The 22,287-nt window shown below is 34.3% G+C and overlaps 1 protein-coding gene across 3 annotated transcripts in view; it reads left to right on the top strand.

The window, feature by feature from the left end:
- Positions 1 to 22,287, top strand: part of LOC135076154 (diuretic hormone class 2) — a 74,380-nt gene that overhangs the window by 28,850 nt on the left and 23,243 nt on the right. The gene's annotated exons all lie outside the window — the stretch shown is intronic.

The following is a 22,287-nucleotide window of genomic DNA, read 5'->3' as shown; positions in this document are numbered from 1 at the left end:
TACTACTGATGTACCTGTTGCCCCGGCATTCTATTTTATTTTTATTTTTTATTTATTTATTTTTAGTGAAAAAACGTATTAACGTCTAAAAAAAAATGGTCGCCATTCTAAGGCGAATTAATTGGAATTAATTCATGTTAATCGTGTAGAAATCTCTACGCCAGACGATAAAATATGAATTATGACTAAATATCAAACAAAGTTCAAGAAACAAAAAATAGTTTTATGTCATGTACTGAAACCAAAGCGTCTAACATTTTCTGAGACAATATTAAACCAAGCTCCTACTCCGTGTCTTTATTCAGACACCTTGATTCAGTCAGCTTCAGTATTATGACTGTGATGATTGAATTTTTATAATCATGTTAAGAAAAAATAACAAAATACTAATTCTCAATTTATACTTCATAGAAAGGGAAGAAAGACTCATTCATTATTATGAGTTTGTGGCAGCGTTATCGATTCGTAAAATAATATCGCATTATTTTTTGGTATTATTAAAAAATGTCCTTAATCTAAATTGAAGGTTACAAGTAGTGGTAGTACTGGTAGGTACCTACATAATACATAATTTATTTTATGTGGTTGATTCGTTCTTTGACTGACCAAAGTCCACTAGTCCGGTTGTTATTACAAGCGGCCCGATTTCTTTTTTGATGCGTCAATAATTTTCTATTACATTGATTACAATGTAATTATTATTGTGTTATATTTATAAAGACATAGTTATTATCGCTTTAACGCATAATTAGATACTTTGCTTGTCTAAAAGATTTAGCAAGATAAGAAATGATTCAATGTATTTCATGATGTCGCATCTCTTCTTATGAGAATTCTAACGTTATACATAAATAATTTATACGAACCAATTGTAAAACAGTACGTGGAGTTAAAACTGACCTTTTTTTTTTTTTTTTTTTTGTAAATAAATAATAATAATGATGATGAAGCCTTACTTTGTAAGACTATCAATAGTATTATTAGCATTAATCATACATTGATTAGTAGGTACAAACCTACATAATAATGTTTTTCCAATACAAGAAAAAATGACATCATCTTATGTACCGATACCGATACAGTTTAAGGAAGCTCTTAGATTTTATCTATTATTTATAGATACAAGCTGGTGAGACGTCATGAATAAAAAAAATAAACTTTGTAAAAATATCAGGGCTAAAGCAAGGCCGCAAAGAGACAAACAAAAATGTTGCCTGTTTGTTCAGATATAAAACAAACATCCGTTAAAATAAGACCATAATTCTATTTGCTTTTCAATGGCTATCGTGTTTATGTAATAAACATATTATATTAATAAGTTTCTTTAAACCATAAATGAATCTTTTGTTAAAAGTTTAATTGCGGTTAAAATATCATCCCTTTTGAAGTGCTTAAACCACATAAACTTTGTTTAGCATCTTATATAAACGCTATCTAAGTCCACCATCAAGGAACATTTTTTTTTTTTTTAACAAGTGGGTAATCTCAGAATGTACTCGTATCGACGGATGCGATTAAGAATATTCTTAATATCAACGTCTCTGCGCCGACGTGTATAATTATTTGTTTGTATAATTAATTATGTTTACTCGCATGGTTATGATGATTATGAAAAAAATCATCTGGGTTCGATTCGGGAATCGAATAGGTATCTCGGTCCAATAAATTCTGTAACCGGATAATATGTACATTGCATTTAAAATAAAAATATTTTAAGCGGCCAGCACATACCTGTACATAGATGGCGCGTCGTCTAGGGACGCGGGTTACCTTGGTGTTCTGGTCGGTCTTTAATGGCGCTTCCCGCGTTGCGCTGGCAGCGCTGGGCATGCGGCGGCGGCGGCGCGGCGCTGCGGCGTAAATAAAGGCGCCTGCGCTTGTGGAAGGCGGCGTGGTTGCGCCGCGGGCGGGTGATAGGTCTTAGCCCATCATACCATACAGCAGGGCGTAGCTTGTCGGTACGGCCTCTGTATAAAGCCTCGATTCACACAGTTATGCGAACGGCTAAAGCTTAAATTATATATTCAGTGCAGCAGCCTGGATTAGTTGTCATATCAAATAAATACCTCTTTTCCCGTTTTAGAGGATTATAATGAGTTATAGTTGTCGACCGTCGATGTAATTGGTCGACCGACCGGAAATGTAGAAAGATCTTTGTAAGTTTCCAACAAAAAAAAAATGTGAGACTGATAAGTACTCACAATCACCATGTCAGTTAATATGAGTCGTTGCATAGAAAACACGACATATTGTCATACTTCATATATAAAGTAGGCATTTATTTCCACTTCGACTCGGTTCGGTCAACAAACCGGCCTAAGGTTTATTTAGGATCTTTTATTCTGACCTTATAATAGCAAGTAATGAATCTACATAAATGCACTTTGAATTTTGATCTGATACTTATTTCTTTCTTACTAGCCTTTGTATTTAGACCAATATCGATTGGTGTAATGTATAAAAATACGAAACAACAAAATTATTCAGTTACCCTTTGTAGCATTGAACAATGTGTATGGCCACAGGGTCATCGGTCGTTATAAAAGCAGGCGGAGGCTCGACTGGGGCGAGTGCGTCCGCGGCGCCGGGTCATCATGCTCCAAGACGGTTGATGGTTCATAAGGTGTAAGGCAAAGAAGGCAAGCTCTTAATGTGGGTAGTTTCGTAGAAACGCAACATTTTTCTGTATGAGCTCATTATGTTCTGTTTTTACGGCTTTTAAAAATGGCCGAAAAGAAGATACTTAACTCGTAAAAGTGAATAATATTACAATACCTGGCTATCTCGGTAGTTAATATCTCGTTTTTACTCGCTAGAGCAAAAAACGGCTACTGGTTAAAAAATAACCGAACATAAAGTGGCTGCTGGTTATCTTGTATTAACGCTACTGGTTAAAAAATGACCCGCAAAAATGACCGAATATAAAGTGGTTGCTGGTTAATATCTCGTATTAACTCGCTAGAGCAGAAAATGGCTACTGGGTAACATCTCGCATTACCTCGGAGAAAAAAAATGGCTACTGGGTAACATCTCGCATTACCTCGGAGCAAAAGAATGGCTACTGGGTAACATCTCGCATTACCTCGGAGCAAAAAATGGCTACTGGTTAACATCGCGCGTTAACTTGGAGCTAAAAATGGGTCAAAGTTACGCGTCGTGTCACAACGCTTATAATAAAAATGTACGAGCACTTACACAAAATAGTTGTTACAACCAACCTTGTGTTGGGTCTAATTCTCGTCACTACACTGCACAACTTAAAATAATTACGTTTTTTGTCGGTAAAAACGTCCTGGTGACGTCACTTAAGCATTTTTCTTATACTGCGTGCGGTCGTTGCGCGTGCGCACAAAGGAATGAGACCGCTCGGACAACGAGCCCACAGCGTGGTAGGGGTGGGGTTGCCCGCTCTTTTGTTTTTTACTACTACTACGCTGAATATTGTGTGCGGATTGGCTTGTCGTACAGGGGTACTACACGGTAAAATAAATCTCGGAGGCGAAAGCAGGATAATAAATATTTTTAGATAGTTTTTTGGATCAGATATTGAGAGTCAATAAACTAATGGGCTTTTTTTATTTGATCAAATACAAGTAGGTACCTAATAATAAAAAGCATGAGTTATATAAACCATATGAATTACCAAATGATGTGAAAAAAATCATGATTACAGACACCAGGCAGGTGAAAGTAAACAAAAACTTGTAAAATGTAGAGACTAAATTCAGAATAAAAGTTCCACGAACTTTAACGTCAGATGTGTTTTGTTTGACGTGTAACTCGTGTAACATCACTTGCAAAAGTCATTTGACAACAGAACAATACATCCAAACGCTTATTAAATGATGCAGATCCAGTATATTTTGCTCGAGTTGTAATTTAATTTAAATTTCATCAGAGTGGGGAGGTGAAGTTGTAATTTATTACATACATCGACACCCATAGGACCTCTAGGAGTATGAGTAACAGCATGTCAAGCTACCTAGCTACACAATATGGATTCGTATGTCGTCGGAAAAGGAGCTATTTTTCAACAAAAAAAATCCAGGTCCTGGCGACTGTAGATAAATTCTGGGTACTGATGAATTTTATGATGAAGCAATTTTAGTAAAATATGTTTATTTGTCAAGTTTACTTGTAAGGGCTATTAATCTCAATCGTATGATAAACCAAATGAAATACAACTTTTTGTGAATTACGGCTGTCTGGCCAGTTGCGTGGCGGGTTACAATAATAACATAAAAGATAGACTAAAAACTTTTTCTACTCATTTAACATAGGTGTCTTTGTTAATGAGGTTTAGAAATCGTAATCATTAGGTCCTTTGGTTTCTACTGCAGAAGCACTGCCCCTCTAATTAACTAACTAGTACAGATAAACTGGTAATAATCCAACGTAAAGACTATTCATCATCATCATCATCTCAGCCATAGGACGTCCACTGCTGAACATAGGCCTCCCCCAATGCTTTCCATGTTACCCGGTTTGTAGCGGCCTGCGGTCCAGCGCCTTCCTGCTACCTTTACGATGTCGTCGGTCCACCGGGTGGACTACCCGCTGCATGGACTATTCACTATACGAAGACTTCACTGTGGGACTGTAGACTGCACTCCCCTCCCATAATGGACCTCCTTTAAATTACTTACTACTGGACATATTAGCAGATAAAATAGAAAAACCTAACTTATAGCCCAGTCCAGTTTTTCCGACATTTGTCCAATTTGCATTCATCTTAGTAATGAGTACGAGACGGCGTTTGTAAGGAATGCCTTTAGTAAGGAAAACAGAATTAATTACGGTCTTTAATTAGAGACCACTTATTCAACTCCTTTTACACTCTTTTTGTTTAACTGGAGCAATTATTTACTACCTTCTTTTTTAAGTATATTAAATTGTGTGCTGTAGGGTAGCTTACTTTGTGTAATAAGATAAATACTTAATTAATTATGTTTCAATATAATTTAGCAGTAGTACATATACGTTAATATTACGTATTTGCCTATAAACCAACATACATCTGTTATTTTATATTTACTTATCACCCACGTTTATCGAAATGTTTCTTATTGTTTTTCTCCAAGGTTCCATACCTTGGAGAAAACAAAAAGAAATGTTTCGTAGTTCTAATTATTAGTCTGGATAGTTAAGAATAGTTTTATTCGGAAATTCTGCTTTTATTTAACCCAAAAACTTCGTTTAATCCAACAAAAGATACGAATATAGGCTAAACTTTACGGAGTTAGTACGCCACATGTTCGCGATTGTTTTCCTAAACAACTTCAGCATTCCCATAGGTACGAAAAACTTGAGTTAATCAATCAATACAATACGTTGATGGATTGGGGCTACAGTTATTGTTGTTTGTCTCCTTTAAACAATATTCGCTAATTCATCATTGGTGCTTTTCTTTTACGCTTTAGGTACTTAGGTAATCTTACTTTGACCAAGTATAAGTCTAATATTAGGAAAATACGGTAAAACTTGATTCAGATCAAAAACCAAATCGTTTCAAACTATTAAAAAACGAATATATGTAGAGCCAAATAAGTTGGTTGAATTTATATTTTGACCAACAACGGAATTGTATGTAGACTTGAGTTTAAATCAAGATCATAGCGTTTTTATTTTATTTTTATTTTTATTTTGTTTGGAAAACATACAGTGAAACAATAATAGATTAACCACTGCTTAAGAAACTATACTGTTTGTTTGGTAATCCGGGCTTAAGACTTCGTTGGCTTAAAAAGGATACCACTAAAGTAGCAATGACGTAGGTAATTAAGTACTACTTAAGTTTTATTTGCAATTGACACTAAGTGGAACTTTATAACGTCAAAATGTTTAACAACTGACACGGTACGTACATTCAGGGTGGAAACGATAAGTGATCACACTCGATTATTTCTAAACTATACAAGATATCGAAAAACTGATTACTAATCCCGAAAGTACTTCACAAGCTCTATCCAACGGTACCAATATTAGGTTACAGAAATAACTGGATCTATCCGAAAATTTAATGTTTTCACCCTCCATACTAAATAGAAGTATATTTTTTTTTATTAAATAATAAACACTTAAAATGAACTCGTAAATTACATTCTTATTTGAAATTATTCTTGGAAAACATTGGTTTTAGGCTTTACTTGCTATAATGTTAACAAGACATGAGTGCCATGACTGTGGCTGTACTAAGTGTATGGAAGCTGGAAACATTGAATTTTCGAATGGATCCAGTTTATTTTGTAACCTATTATTGGTACCGTTGGATATAGTTCGTGAAACACTTTCAGGATCAGTAACCAGTTTTTTAATATCATGTTTAATATAATATTATGTGGTTTTACTAAATGTATGAAAGCTGGAAACATTGAATTTTCGGATAGATCCAGTTTATTCTGTAACCTATTATTGGTACCGTATGCTATGGGCGATAGAGAATCATTTCAATCGAAAAGGGTTTAAACTAGACACACTAATCGAGTGACTGAATTTTAGGTCACTCGATACTCCGTCATGCGAAAATTGCGATTTTTCGCTCAACCGCTATGCAACTGTGACGCAAATTGCACCCTTTTTGTGAAAGGCGTAAAAATACCCTGCACAGGTTGTTTGACTTGACTTAACCAACTCTATTTATCATAATTAAACAACAAAAACTGCGCTGGATAATGGCCTAAGGATTCCCACAACACCGGTCTTGCGCTGCCTGCATCCAGGTGATCTAGAGACCATCCACCCGCGGGTGTAATTATCTTACAGTATTAGTTTAGTTTTGACTTTACTAGTAGTCCAGTCAATAAAGCATTATAGATGGAAAACTGTAGAACACAATTTCTGACTTCAGGACTTTATTTAGACTAGTTAGGAGGTGAACATAGCAAAAGTCCCCGCCCTTAGCCCTTGAGCCGGCGGGGAGAGGGGGGTTTAAAGGTGCCACTTTTCGGTTTTTCGCTTAATCCTCGGAAACTATGCGTCCTAGTGACATGACTACTTTGAACCAATAAAAGCATATTCAATTTGCTACAGGTGAGATAGACATGTTTTTCTATAAATTGTATAGTTTTCGGGGCATCTGCTCTAGAAGGTCTGTAATATTGGAAATTTTATTTTTGTCTTACATGTTCCCATCAGGAGAAAATCGACTAAATCAACATTGAGCAATCATTCTAGACATACGGGAGCATGTTAAGCCTAGTTCCTGCGAGGGGACTACACCGTGCGTATATTTAGACGAATCACTTTGAGCCACTTTTGACTCCTCATCACTCAAAAACTACTGTGCATTAACACTTCAAATTTGGCTCATGTTTTGAGACTTGCAAGATATACATCAGTTTCAAATTTCATAAATATGCCTCAAACGGTTCTTTAGATATTGACGTCCAAAAATCTACATGTCTGACCTATAGACCAAATTCTAACCACTTCCAGATGACCTCGAAGGTTCAAATTTGGCATCCAGAAAGGTAGTTATGTAAATACGAAGGAACAAATAAAAAACCAGTAAATTTTAACATTTCACATGTGATAGATAGATTTTAGTGCTCTAAATATCGATTTTTGAACGTCAATACCTAAAGAACCGTTTGAGGCATATTTATGAAATTTGAAACTGATGTATATCTTGCAAGTCTCAACACATGAGCCAAATTTGAAGTGTTAATGCACAGTAGTTTTTGAGTGATGAGGAGTCAAAAGTTTCTCAAAGTGATTCGTCTAAATATACGCACGGTGTAGTCCCCTCGCAGGAACTAGGCTTAACATGCTCCCGCATGTCTAGAATGATTGGTCAATGTTGATTTAGTCGATTTTCTCCTGATGGGAACATGTAAGACAAAAATTAAATTACCAATATTACAGACCTTCTAGAGTAGATGCCGCGAAAACTATACAATTTATAGAAAAACTTGTGTATCTCACCTGTAGCAAATTAAATATGCTTTTTTTGGTTCGAAGTAGTCATGTCACTAGGACGCATAGTTTCCGAGGATTAAGCGAAAAACCGAAAAGTGGCACCTTTAAACCCCCCTCTCCCCGCCGGCTCAAGGGCTAAGGGCGGGGACTTTTGCTATGTTCACCACCTAACTAGGCTAAATAAAGTCCCGAGGTCAGAAATTGTGTTCCACGGATTTCTCTCTACACCGTTGTTAAGGCATTCATTGACTGGACTATAGCTCTAATTTCATTTGTTGTCAAACGAAACAAGATGTTTCTTCTATTCTTGTTTTTAAACTGCCTTTTTAAATCCTTTAAAAAACGCATTGCACAATACGAATCCGGACTATCCGTCATGTTATTAAATACTCCAACAATATTTTTCAAAGTAAACTAGTCCGCGCAAGTGGAGGCACGAAACAGTAGTTTTATTCCGGATCTAGATTCGACGGTTTTATTTTCTAAAGCGCTCCATTTTTCAACACAAAATCGTATTTCTTTTCTCCAAAACTTCGCAGTCAATTGTTTGACGACTAGAAAATAGGTTTTTCAACATTTCAGCGTTGGTGGTTTTACAAATTCGAAAGAAACTGCATTTTTCGACGTGTATTGTCACATTTTCATACACTGTTAGATTAGCATTTAGATAGAAAGTCTTAAGCAAAATTGTATAATACAAGATAAGATTGTATATCTTACCACACAATTTAAAAACCCCGAATCTAATTATTACAAATTATATAGCAGTTTCTCATTAACATTTCAATTTACGAGGTATTTTTAGAAACAGTACTTATGCAGGTTTTAATTACTTTAATTAAGGAAAACCATGCGAGAAAAGACCCTACTAAATCAAGGTAGGTACCTTTTTTGTGAAAAATGTCCTTTAATATTTCGAATTTACTGTTATGGTCCCTATCCACACATCAAAGACTTGTATTAAAAGGTAGGTTATTAATTTTATCAACGTTAAAAGACATGTGTAACATTATCTTACTTTACATAATGACATTTTAAGAAATTCCTGATCATTATACAAAAACAGGAAGTGGTTAGCCTCCCCTGTAATTTGGTGAACAACCTTTTTTTTTGGACCTCTTTTGTACTGATAAAATATCGAATTACCTACTTGATTGTTCGATACCCATACATGGATGATCCTCTTTTTATTTTTTCTGATAACTTTTTTTTACATTTTTACTATAATTTTCTTTTTATTTCTTTGAGAGCGCATCATTTAATTAACTGCCAGTGTTTCTCTTTATTGTATTTTTAATACGAGATTCTTACCTAACTTATTTCTCTATTTTATTTGAAATTATCAATCGAAGTGCTTTTATTCTAGTTATTTTCTCACCATAGTCCGAAAACACTCTCTAAAAATATTGTTTGTTGTCCCTGGCACTCACAAGAGGAAATGCACTCTCTCCTCGGAGTGCCTGAGTGTTTGCTTTACGATGCGTCCGACATTGTCGCTTTGACGACATGTGGTGGCTTAATATTTAAGTAGAGGTTAGCTTTAATCTTTATCTACGTTTGTTTGCGACTTTATCGAAACACATGCACTAGTTAGTTAAACATGAAGTAAGTTTTCAATAATCATTTCTGACATACAGTTTGTTGAAAACTGATTTTTGTGTAGGTATTTTTTGGGCTTCGTGTGGCTTACACATTTTTAGACTGTGTCAAGTAAAATCTCATTAAAAATGAAAGGCTGAACATAAATATATCATGATGCTTCTTTTTCTTGAATTTCAGTAAAGATGTGACCTATTTTCATTAACCTAATCGTCTAAAACAGATTAGTTACGGTTTAAGACATTTATTTCTCAAAACAGAAAATACATTCACTTACATTGAGAAACACTGGTTAGTAAATTTTATTCATCATGGAGCTGATATGCTCCCATATTGATATTCGGTTAAATAATTTAGAGAACAAAACTGCCTAATATGCTTTACTTTCCCACCAAGAAACCCAATGCATGGTTAACCGTAAACAGCTGCAAGAAGAGCTGAACAATTTTTTTTATCATTTTGTTTTGGAATACCATTTAAGCTGTCGATATTTTAAAAAGAAACGTTCGTTAAAATAGTGCAGTCGCCAGTAGGCCAGCAGTCGAGGGCTGTTCACACAGCTCCGCGGGCGCCTCTCATTACCTGCCACTTGCTCATTGTCACCCTTAACGGCTAGGGGTGACAGAAACGACGAAGTATCGTTTAACTTTAAAGAAAATTATAGGTTGGATAAATGTTACATTTAATTTACTGATCTTCATTCTTTTCTTTCTCTAATATTGGACATGGCTGTTAATATTTCAATGATACATTTTTGAATCAGTTAGTACCAGTTAATAAAACTACCATTTTAAGCTAGCCTCTCATTTAAAGTCTCCTTGCTGCTGTGCACAGATTAAAAATCAATACAGATGTTCATTACACATTTGTGTTATAATAAGTTTCTACTACTATGATAGTTGTCGCACAAATAGGTACTAATTCATTACTATGTAAATGCTCATTATATTTTGTATCCACCTGGGCTTTATTTGAGACTTACGAGTATTTATGCCCTCAATCTGCAAAATTAATTGGCGAATAGGTACCGATTCACATACTTCAAGAATAGTAGGTACGTACCTACCTAGAACTCTATCGTGCAAGTCATATATGTCAATGATATCAAGATTTATACTCGTAGTTACCTAGTGCACGATCACTTACTTTGAATATTTTTTAGTCTCACTTTTAGCTGGCATCCCTACAAGACAGAGGTAGGTGAGCGGAATGGCGAGAAATGCGTTCGCTGCACAGTACTGAACTAATTAGGCTTCAGTGTAAAATAAACCAACACAATTCATTGAACGAATAGTACCTAGGTACTTCATAAGTTCTGCTACAGTTTCATCGAAACAGTTTTGTGTAAGAAGGGTAATTTTGAGCAAAACATTTTCTACAAAAAGGGCTATTTAATAATCCTTGCCTGGACAAAAAACTTGAAGTGTTTTTTTTCTTCTTCTAAGAAACAACGTTGAACAATTAAAAATTATGGAAGAATAATTCTATTCTATTCTATCAATAAGTATTCATTAATACTAATTAGGCAACATTTTTAAGAATTAATAATACTTATTCAAATTATGAATTAAATTCGCAAAATAAGTACCATATTTTCTGAAGCCCAGCCTTGAACCTATCAATTTTAACTTCATGAATCTATTGTTATTATATTATTATTATGATTTCAATTTCAGTACCTACGTTCCATGTTATATCCAAGAACATTTATTACATTCCGTAATCATACAGTTAAATCTTACATTTATATGAAAGGTGATAATTTCATTGCTGTTTTATCACCTTTATTGTACCCGCAAATAAGCTTTTGTGTCTACTGATATGGGTGTCGCGTAAACAAGTACCTTTCTTATCATAATTTCATAATGTAAAGTGACACATGGTTAAAATAAAGATTAAAATCAGTCTGTATAATAATATGTATTGTGCTTGCAACTTCGTGTGTGTAGAAATCGTTTTCAATCAGTTATTACAGTCAGTCCCCTCATATAGATGGGACTTTCTTTTGCGCTAGTTATATAGGTACTCGTAACGTAGATTAAAACTATCCCAGTGGCCTAATTCACGTATTCTGTAATAGTCAAAATATCGTTGACGTTTAGAAGTCGTCCTATTGAAAAACAGTCCTAAATCCGTATTCACGTGTCATTTCGATATAACGATTACTCAATAGGATCGCAACTCAGTTTGTCATTTGATGTTCAATCACTGTCATCCAATTAAACCAAACTTCAAAATAGGTAGGTGAATACCGTGGAGGCAACGATCGAATACACATAAAAACGAAAGCGAAATAATATCAGGCGATTAATACGTGAATACGAAAAGTGACTCCAGTGATCAAATCACTTGCAAATGTTAAGACGTGAATTAGGCTACAGGTATTAGAACCTACCTGAATATAAAACCCTAAAACAATTTTTTTCTAGCCACTTTTAATAAGCAGACTTTCCAAAATTGATCTATACCTAATATAATACTAATACTTTTTCATGCATTACGTATTTGACTGTCGATTGTCGGAAGATCGTTTGATAATCGGAATCGAAGAAAATTTCCAGTTAGAATGTTTACCGGAGTCGAATACAGGACACCGCCGTCCCCTATGACATTTATAGCACAAAGGGGCGATATAGCGCATGTTGTGAGCCGATGGAAGTTTTATGCGGCTTTCAGCTTACTGACGCATTTTCTTTTAAAATAAGAGAGAGTTCTTTACACACACAGGTGAAGGATTGACATTGTGACAATCATGCAGTTTGATCTTTATAAATATGCAGTAAATAATCTTTTTAAAGTGCTTGTAGCTTAGTGGAAGCTCGATTCAGTGATTGGTCTAAAAATTGTAATCAAAGCAGTCAAAGCTTTAATAAATGATTGAAATTAAACTTTTATGATTCCTTCTAACTTCTGCCACTGAACCTGATATTACTAAATACATAAGACATGTTATAGCTACATAAAAAAATATTCAAGCGAAGCATTTAAGAAGATACATTTAAACACATACAGTTAATCAAGTCTCCTACCATAACTTGCGTACCTCACTCAAACCTACTTTTAAATGTATTTAGGTCTTAATGCAAATAAGGGAAAGGTACACAATCCATTTAGCAAGCGTTAAACAATTTTGCATATAAATAAAACAAGGTACTGTTAATTGGAACTTAGTTTAATTAAAACCTTTGTGATTTGATTTATAGGACTCTATAATGAAAGGCAATTTAACACCGTGCTGTTCTTAGTTGTTAGCGTAATTAATTAGCGTAGTTAAATTAAAGACCACTTAACTAAATCTTAAAGGAAGTTATCAAAATGTTTTGTAGTTAGAACAAATTCTTATAGCAGTTAAATTATATACCTAGACTCATTTTGTCTTTTACCTTCGAACATTTTATAGAAATACCTATAAAAAAATATGTTATTTGTTTTAATTCACGAAGGCGAGTGAGCTTTACATGTGTGGTGGCTCGCTACTGTTCGTTTATTCAAAGGTTTTGATAGACATCGTCTATCGTCCGTGCTATCGTTATGTGCATATGCATGAACACGTATAGGTACACACAAGTAAAGCTCACTCGGCTTCGTGAGTTACAAGAACTATACTTTATTGTCTAATGTTGATGTCACTGAAGCAAAAAGTTTGCGAATGTCATTTGCGTAGGCAGTAAAAAGTGTGCACCATTTTTTCTAGTGTTGGACACATTTTATGTAGAGTTCCACTCTAACTTTGGCTATCCAAGTTAGTACATAAGTTAGTGCGTTTGAATGATCAAATACCCCATATTGGGACGTCAAGGTAACCTTTTGGGACTTACTCTGATCCTACATGAAAAAATGATGGAGTTTTATGACTCGTAAAATGCCTCAGCTACAGAGTGGCTTTACCGAAATTGAGTATTAAGGGATATATTCCGTAAGCCTCCATAATTTGCAATGCAGTGTTAACAGAATTTGCTCGAAAACGTCCTAATATAATAAGGTAAAAGACCCCCTAGTGGGCTTCTTACTTCCTTATGAAGATACTTCGTTTTATAGACTTCATCATTTACCATTTTCTTTTGAAACATAGATACTTATCTGGTGGTGGCGTGAATTGAAAGACTTACGCCCGTATTTACAAACATTACTATGAGGTCTCATAGTGCGCGTAGATGCACAGGGTGACACACGAACCAATCACAGAGCTCTATTCAACGCTGGCGCTGTGCGTTCGATTTGCTGCTTCACTTAAGCATGCTTCGTCTGTGAATACGGGTGTTATTGTTTTCTACCTCTACTTGCACAGAAAATTTCGGTTTATTACATGTATTAAATAATAAATTATTTAAATTAATTTCCTCAAATATATCAAGGTTCCAAAATATTATGCAAAATCTTTCTTTAGCATACGACTATAAACAAATTTCTGGCAAATTGACTGAAAAAAAATCGAGTAAGATCATCCCCCGAATTAATCAGTTTGAATTCCATAAACCTAACATAAGCAAAGGGTTGTGAACTGACATAGATTGATTCGGAGAGGTCCTATAGAGTCTTTCACAAAAAAGGGAATCGTAAAGACTCCATGCTATAGAGTTGTATATTTTATGGCATAAAGTAATAATATCCCGCCGTGTGCCCAGGGCCCCATTGCCGATTGATAGATGGGTAACTTTGAGTTCAGGGATCCACATTTATTTCGTTTCATAATATTTACATCTGACGATTGCAACGTTTAACATACCAGCGGCATTAGACACGAAGTTTATAAAAGAAATTAAACTAAATACTACCTAGGTAGTTGTATGCTTAAAATATCGCTTACTATACAGTCTCACGAACCTGCAATCGACACATTTTTCGAGGCTAGACATTTATGAAAAATAGCGACACTGTGTATTTCAAATTAATTGTCAAGTCTTACCAAACATAATTTAAAGGCTAGTGAATAGGCCTTTTCTGAACTTGCTAATTCTGTCATGGATCGCATTTTCACTTATACGAAATTCAGGAGTAATCCCATTCAAAATTATAAAACACTAAAACGCTTGAAGACTTTGCTGGCTGTTTCTTACCGAATCCATGATAAGACTCAGGATGCTTCATAAAAAGTCCGAGCCTAAGTCAACACAAATATTTTAATATGTCGCATCGCGTGGGCAATCAAGTTAACTTATATTATGGTTATCTTTATCGCTCGCTACGCTCACCTAGCTACAGACAAACACAACATTATGACGAACACTGGACTTCTTTGCTATATTGTGGGTTTGACAACTAAGGTTTTAATCCTGGTATCAAACTTGATGAGCCAGCAATGTCGTCTGACATGGCTCAATCCCGAAGTTTTACAGATGCCCTTCGAATCACGGTAGCATTTATTACTAGCTGTGCCCGCGGCGCGTCTTTCCGTTCTATACATGGCCAGAACGCACCCATAGGAAACTGCTCGTGTATATTTTGTAGTGCCCGTTTGTAAATCTGTAACTCCAAACTATACACGAATTTTGCGTACTGATCGTGTATAGTTTGGAAGAGCTTAGTAAAAGAAGTCATATCCAAACTATACTCGATTAGTTTATACTACACCACTTACACTTGACTAGAGTGTGTTTAGTTGATATTGATTTAGTAAAATATGGAATTATATTTAAAATTACATTTATTCGATATTATTACATAAAATATTATTATTTTACTGAATCTATAATAAATCTAGATTTTTAACACTATTGTAAGTGGTTTTTGAAATTAAATTGATTAGGTAGATTTCAAATTAAATAACAATTATTAGTGTAATCATAAATTCATTTAAAATGAGAGAGAGTGAGATAAGAAAGTTCAACGTGCATTATTAATACATTATGCGAGGCTTTAAATGCTAGGTTTGTATTATCGGCCGTTTGGTGTAGTGGTTCGAAACGGACTACTATTCCGGAGGGAGCGGGTTCGATTCCCGCACAGTACAAACATTTGTGTGCATGAACATATTTGTTTGTATTGGACTGGGTGTTTTCTATGTATAGTAAGTATGTATTTACAAAAAAAAAAGTATTTAAGTATGTATGTTTAATACTTAGTATTATGTACAAGCTTTGCTTAGTTAGGGACTAGAAGCGCAGTGTAAAATGTCTAAGGATATTTATTTATTATTTATTTTATTTATTAACTTTTATCTCAAGAACAAAATCATTTTGACATAATAATATTTCCATACCTACATAATTCTTAATTTAAGAGTTATTCGAGAATTGGTGAAAATTAAATATCAGCCCCAAAACAAATATCTTTTCTATGGCAGAATACGTGTCGAAAGATGATTCAATGTTTAAAGTAGACACGTAGATATGAATTAATATGTAATAGAAAGAGAGGTCAATAAAACAAAATGATTAGCATGCAACTACTCGCGTATAAATTGTAATCACGCACTTATTACAATACATACATGATTAGTCCGTATGCGTACAGGCGATGTATATTTTGGAGTAAGATAATTGACATAAGTCACTACAAAGTATACGCGAGCAGTACGCAGCATAAGCGTACTGGTCGTGTATAGTTTGGAGGAGCTTAGTAAAAAAAGTCATCTCCAAACTATACTCGATTAGTTTCACACCCTTGCGTTTTGGCTATGTATAGAACGGAAAGACGCGCCCGCGGCTTTGCTTACATGTTTAGCTGTTCAGTAGTTTTTGCGTGAAAGAGTAACAAACATACATCCATAAATGCATATAAACTTTCGCATTTATATTATTACTCGTAGCAGGTAGGATTATTTTTTGGCTATCTTTGATTCATCTTTATACACTGTATGTCTCATTTTAGAACCGAATCCAGAACCTCCGAGTGAAGAGGAAATTAAGAGACCTTCTAGACTAAAAGGGAAATGAGCCTAAAAATAAAGTTCATCAACCATTCAGGTCTAATTTGCTGTTACTAATAAACAAGCAGCTGTACACTGACGTTGATCGATTTGAAGTTGTCTTTACATTTTTCCTTTTCTTGGACGACCTTTGAGAACAAAGTACCTTAATAAATACTGCTTAAATTAAGAGAGGCCACGACAATTTGTGGACTTTTATTTGTATTTAACTTAAGTTGTTTTAGTTTTTAGTACCTAACTAAATGATTTTTTTTGTCCAAGACAATTTGGAGTCTAAAAAAGAGCAGTTTATTTTAAAGTTTTTGATTTCTATCTATTTATCTGTATCTATTTTTGGTTTTGTTGTTTTTTTTATTGTTTAAAAGACTGTTTACTTTTATTGTGTAACGAAATGAAATGAATTTCATTTCGTTAACGAACGAAATTTCGTTTGTCTTCTACAAAATATAGAGCAGTAATAATTAAGTATACCACGAAATCAAATAACCACTATATCAAAATCACTGATCTCCAATACGATTTGACATTATGACAGTGACACGGACCCTTTTTCGAAATGCCATTATCTTTCAGTATTCACTTTGATAATATAATTAATTCAATTTCTGTAGTATGGAGATGGGAATTCATACACTAAAAGCTTATTTTTCAACTGCTTTGGAATAATATTATGAGGAGAATTTTAAAGTCATATCTGAATAAAGTCAATATAACCTAGTTTGTTTTTTTTTAGTCTTTTGCAAAGTTGATGAGAAGAAAATTTTTAATCAGTTTTAATTAGGTACTTATTTATATTCCATGAGACAGACGAAGAAATGAGACAAAAATGAATTAACTTCACTTTCAAAACATACTCGCTCAAGAAAATATTAACGTTAAAATTCACTTTCATCTTTATAAAAGCTGTTAGAAATAATTCAAAACAAATAAAAACAGTCGTGTTTCAGTGGAAAATTCAGACATTTTAGAATGTTCTACGAGTAGAACGATAACGACATTTCTAAAGACGCAATCTCAGCGATGTCAAATTGCACAGTTTAATCGGAAAATATTAATAAAGTCCGGGATGGTAATGATAATTGGGATAATAATGATTTTCGCGGTTCCGCTTAAAAGCTTCGTTAACAATCGAGCTGGAGTGGCATTTTGGCATTTCAATTGCATTAATGACATGTACAGTCAGAGTCGAAAATAGTGCAGAAGAATGTGAAACTTAATGTCAAAATTTGACGACCGCTTTTTGATAGGACTAGATTACCAAATGTCACTGGCTCAATCCCAGCACAAAACAAACATTTATTTTCATACAATATCTTGTACTGTCCATAGTACAAACGATGCTTAATTTCTTGCTCGATATCTTATAACAAACATTTACTTCCAAAAAAGGAAAATTGGAAACTTTCTAGAATGCTTAAACTCTTGTTTATTTAAGTAATGTGTAACGTAACCTCACAACAAATATTTTTGTTCCCTCTTTGTGCGCTTTAAAGTTTAATAAAGTAACTTCATGTTAGAAACAAATGGGATTTGTGCTCTAAAATTTTTCTATTATTAAACTACTAAATCAACCATGTGATGGGCGTTGTACCCGCAGTCTGACATAACCCATATTCAGGATTTATTTCTATGTGTTTTGTACCGCAAGTCACATAATAGCCGAGTAAAAAGTTTAAAATGGGATTAAAAATAATAAATAAAGTCGTATTTTACCTAAGCCCTGAAATTAGTATTAGCCAAATTCGAAATTCTACGCAAAATTAAGCTGGGAATTTTAGTCAAAAATAAACTAATTAATTCCACGCAGAGCGCAAAATTTATAAGGATTACAGCACGTGCGACTAAATATAAGTCAAAAATCCGGTCAGATTAAAACCGGACAAAGTCCGGACGTGTCCGAAAATACGTACGAATCCGGACGTGTGGATCATCGCGGTATCAATGGGACTTTCAAGACTAACAACTTGAAGTTACAAATGTCGAATAATTTTCCGCCGCTCACAAAGTTCTCCACTTCGTTTGAACTTGAGGGATCTCAAATTATTATTATATTACGAATGTTCTTTGAAACTTTTGAAAAAATCCCTGAAAATTATTGTTCAAGCATTTCCCACGTGGAATTTATTCTTTTGCGACCGTAATGCATATTTAATAGAAAGTTTAGAGTTTCAGGTGCAAGAGGATTTGGAATCCATTACCGTCCTGTTAGAGGCCATTTCGTTTGGATTAGGTTTCATTTTGAATGCTTTTTCCGAGATTATTTCTATGCCATGGCGAAATAATGGTGACTTATGGTTCTCTAGTTTTATTAAAGTTCAGAGCCGGTCCATACTAGAGTTTAGTAAAGAGGACAGACGGTAATTGAAGAGCCAATTAAGTAAGTCGACTGCAGAAGATTGTTTTGAATTATTCCTTAATGAATGACTGAGCATCTATAAATGCAATAAAAAGAGAAATATACAAAGGATATGCTAAAAATTCATAAGTTTACTTACTGCAAAGTTTAACAAAGGGATGCAAACTAGCAGACGAAAGACAGTGTTGCATTAGGTACTACTTTACAGAATCCTTTGACTCAGTACTGATTTCTTACGTCACTTTACTTTTCTTACGTCTCTTTCTTTTTCTTACAAATATCATAGGTTTTTCACAGATCCACTGACCGTTAACAACACATACTGGCCAAGGGGATAGGCTATTTATCAACAACTATCCTATAAATTGAAAGTCACCCGTGTGAAATCCAATCGTGGCCGCCATTGTGTTAATTCATTAAATTGATCAAACGGTCCGATTCATTTTTCGATTGGAAAAGACTTACTCGATACTGCGGTAAATCGAATTGTGATTTTATTGGACACTGTAGCTTATTAAACGTTGATGTGATATTATGAATGACAGGGGAAATATTTAAGTACCTACTCCAGTAGAGTACCTTCATTTCTATGTACAGCAGAGGTTTCGATGACACAATATGAAAATTCTTGGCGATTTTGAAGGTGTCTAATTTTAAAGGTCAATCGATACAGTCGTAGTAATAGAACAATAATTTGTTTGAATAGATTTAGAATGAAAGATCCCTTTTAAATCACAATATCTGATGTCATGCCCTGAGTGCCCAAGCAACTGCACTCAGGAGGATTTGAGGATGAGTGCTACTGACAACGCCACTCTTGTGGCGGAGTTTTGGGCTGACACTGTGTAGGTTTGTTGTCGACACGAAAAGTAGAAGAATCACAATATCGACTATGGTTCACGAGAATCCAATATTAGAATATTGATGCTTAGACATAGGTATTGTGAAAAGTTATACGTTGCGGTATTATGCCCTCATTTCCCACATACATAGTAGATGAAAGGTATTGTATGACCAAAACACAGGGAACATAGTGAGGGGGCACCCACGCATATCTCCACGCGGCATGGAACGCCAACTATCTGCCTTTTGGCACACTTCTGTTTCAAGTACCTATGTACGTACAATCCACTGAGGAGTTCAGCTACAGTTCTATAACAAAGTACTTATAGCTATGGTGATAGAGACCAAAATTTACGTCCGTTTTTGGGACAAATTTTGCCCAATTCTTGTTGACGGCTGTACCATTTCCCCATATTTGACGCGCATAAAACCCGTGTCGTGTATTCGTCGGAATTTTTAAGTGACTCGTAAATGCCTAATAATAGCGCCGTCTGATATCTGACCCATATTATTTAGCAAAAACAGGATTACGCTTCAAGGGAAATGTGAGTACGTTTTTAGATCTGGCGTTGAAGTGTTATTAGCGTAAAAGGCAAAATTACGGCCCAATAAATTGTAATAATAAAAACTACAACCTTGAAATAAATGAATGAAATGCTAATAAATACTGTATACTGTCGAAATAGCAGAGTTTGCTTCACCAGTAAGTACCTCCCATACATAAAATTGAAGCAAATAGAAAGAATTGGGAGAAGTCAGATTATAAAAATTAATTACGCTCTCCCAAACGACTAATTAACAAAACAGTATTAAATTAAAGTGAAAGGCCTTTTGCTTCTTTTTGGGGCAAATTATTTAAAGAAAAGCCAATATGTTTTACAATATTTTATGCATGGAGAGGAAAAGACAGAGAAAAATATTCTGCATTTTCTTAGGCTAACTTATGGAAGGAACTTGTCGGGTTATTATCCCTACTCTCCTAATAGCCGATAACTGAGTTTAGAAGTGGCCAGAATTTGCCAGAAATATTATTAACTCTTCGTTATGACCTCCTTTACTGTCAAGAGACATTTAAGAGTAATATCATTACAAACTTTTGTACTAAGATAGCAAAGAGGAGAATAAGGGTTGGACTATCTCAACTTACGGTATTCGATTCGACTTCCAAACAGGACAGACTATTGAAGTTTTAAAATAGTATGCACGGTAATACCTTCCGACTGATTTAATGAGTAATATAAATTACTAATGTTCACTTGCACTTCATCTACATAATATACTATCTATTACCTACTTACTAATATTATAAAGCTGAAGAGTTTGTTTGTTTGAACGCGCTAATCTCAGGAACTACTGGTCCGATTTGAAAAAAATCTCTTCGTGTTTGATAGCCCAATAGGGGCGGAGCAGTAAAGAAAAAGAAAAATATTGCAAAAACGGGAAATATTATTCAGATTATCTTCACGCGTACGAAGTCGCAGGCACAGCACAGCTGCATGTTTAATAATTCTATCTATCTCTCAAACATCAACTTCACAATATACCTACTTAGTTATAGACTTACATCAATTACACACTATTGTATAATTATGCAGACCATAACATAGTAAACTAATGGATTCTAGACATTATCTGTCTACTCGGAAAGCGATCCCACATCCTTCGAAACCGAACTAAGCCCAAGTTAACTTGCCTGAAGTTATCTGATGTTATATTGGTCCAAAACTTTAACAATGTGATACTGATATGATTTAACCTTTGGAGACTGATAGCATAATGGGAAAGTTTGGAAGTACCTACATTGCATAATATGCTACCAAGTAATGTAGAATTTATTTGTATTTTTTTTAGGTTGTTCATTACAAAGTAAATAATTTGTTTGTGGTCCCAAAATCATTGGCAAAAAAAATTGTTTTTCGTCGTCTATTGTCCATAACACAAATTACTTAGTTTCAACTTATTTTATTTCTTGTGCGAGTATAAATTTAAGCTTACTTCTATACGTGCGATCAAAAATATTCATAATCTTTCATAAATAAAAAAAACTGCCAGTTCCATTTCAATAGCAGAAAAAATAAGAAAAATTAAAAAGAAATTTGGGAACACCACCTGCATGATTCGTTATTCCTTTGCGTTAAAAGAAAAAACTTTTGTAACAACGCATAACTGCTTTGTAAAAAGTTAAGCTCTCAAAATAAAATGTTCGAAATGATCAAATGAAATGAAACGTTGGTTGTTGTGTTTAGAAATTATTTTGACCGTTTGCTAAAATAAATATGAGATGAAATCAAATAAACATGATAAGTATGAACAAAATGGATTGCTTAATTTTTTATAATGTTTTTTGTAAGACTTAATCTAATAATATTATTTTTTAATACCGAAATAAAACTTTTTCATTCGAGACACGCAGATGAAATTCTCCTACCGCGGAAAATGTTACAATTTAATATTTTATTAAAACGATTAGACGAAAACCGTCAGAGCATAAATAATTCATGGGCAGTTTCTTGGTTTTACTTATTAAATAAAGAATTAAACTTTTAACTTTACTTCGAGTTCAAATTACATTTGTGTAAGCACGTAGGTTGTTCATTCATGTTAAATTAATTTTGAGTTACGATTAAAGTAACTACTTTTATTGTTTTGTTGGTTTAAGAGACTTTGGAGCGATTGAGTTGAGAGTTTTAGAATTCTTTCGGTT

This window comes from Ostrinia nubilalis, chromosome 11 (assembly GCF_963855985.1).
Source record: "Ostrinia nubilalis chromosome 11, ilOstNubi1.1, whole genome shotgun sequence".
NCBI classification, from domain to species: domain Eukaryota; kingdom Metazoa; phylum Arthropoda; class Insecta; order Lepidoptera; family Crambidae; genus Ostrinia; species Ostrinia nubilalis.
Note: the sequence above shows the minus strand (reverse complement) of the source record. Positions and strands in the feature narration are given on the sequence as shown.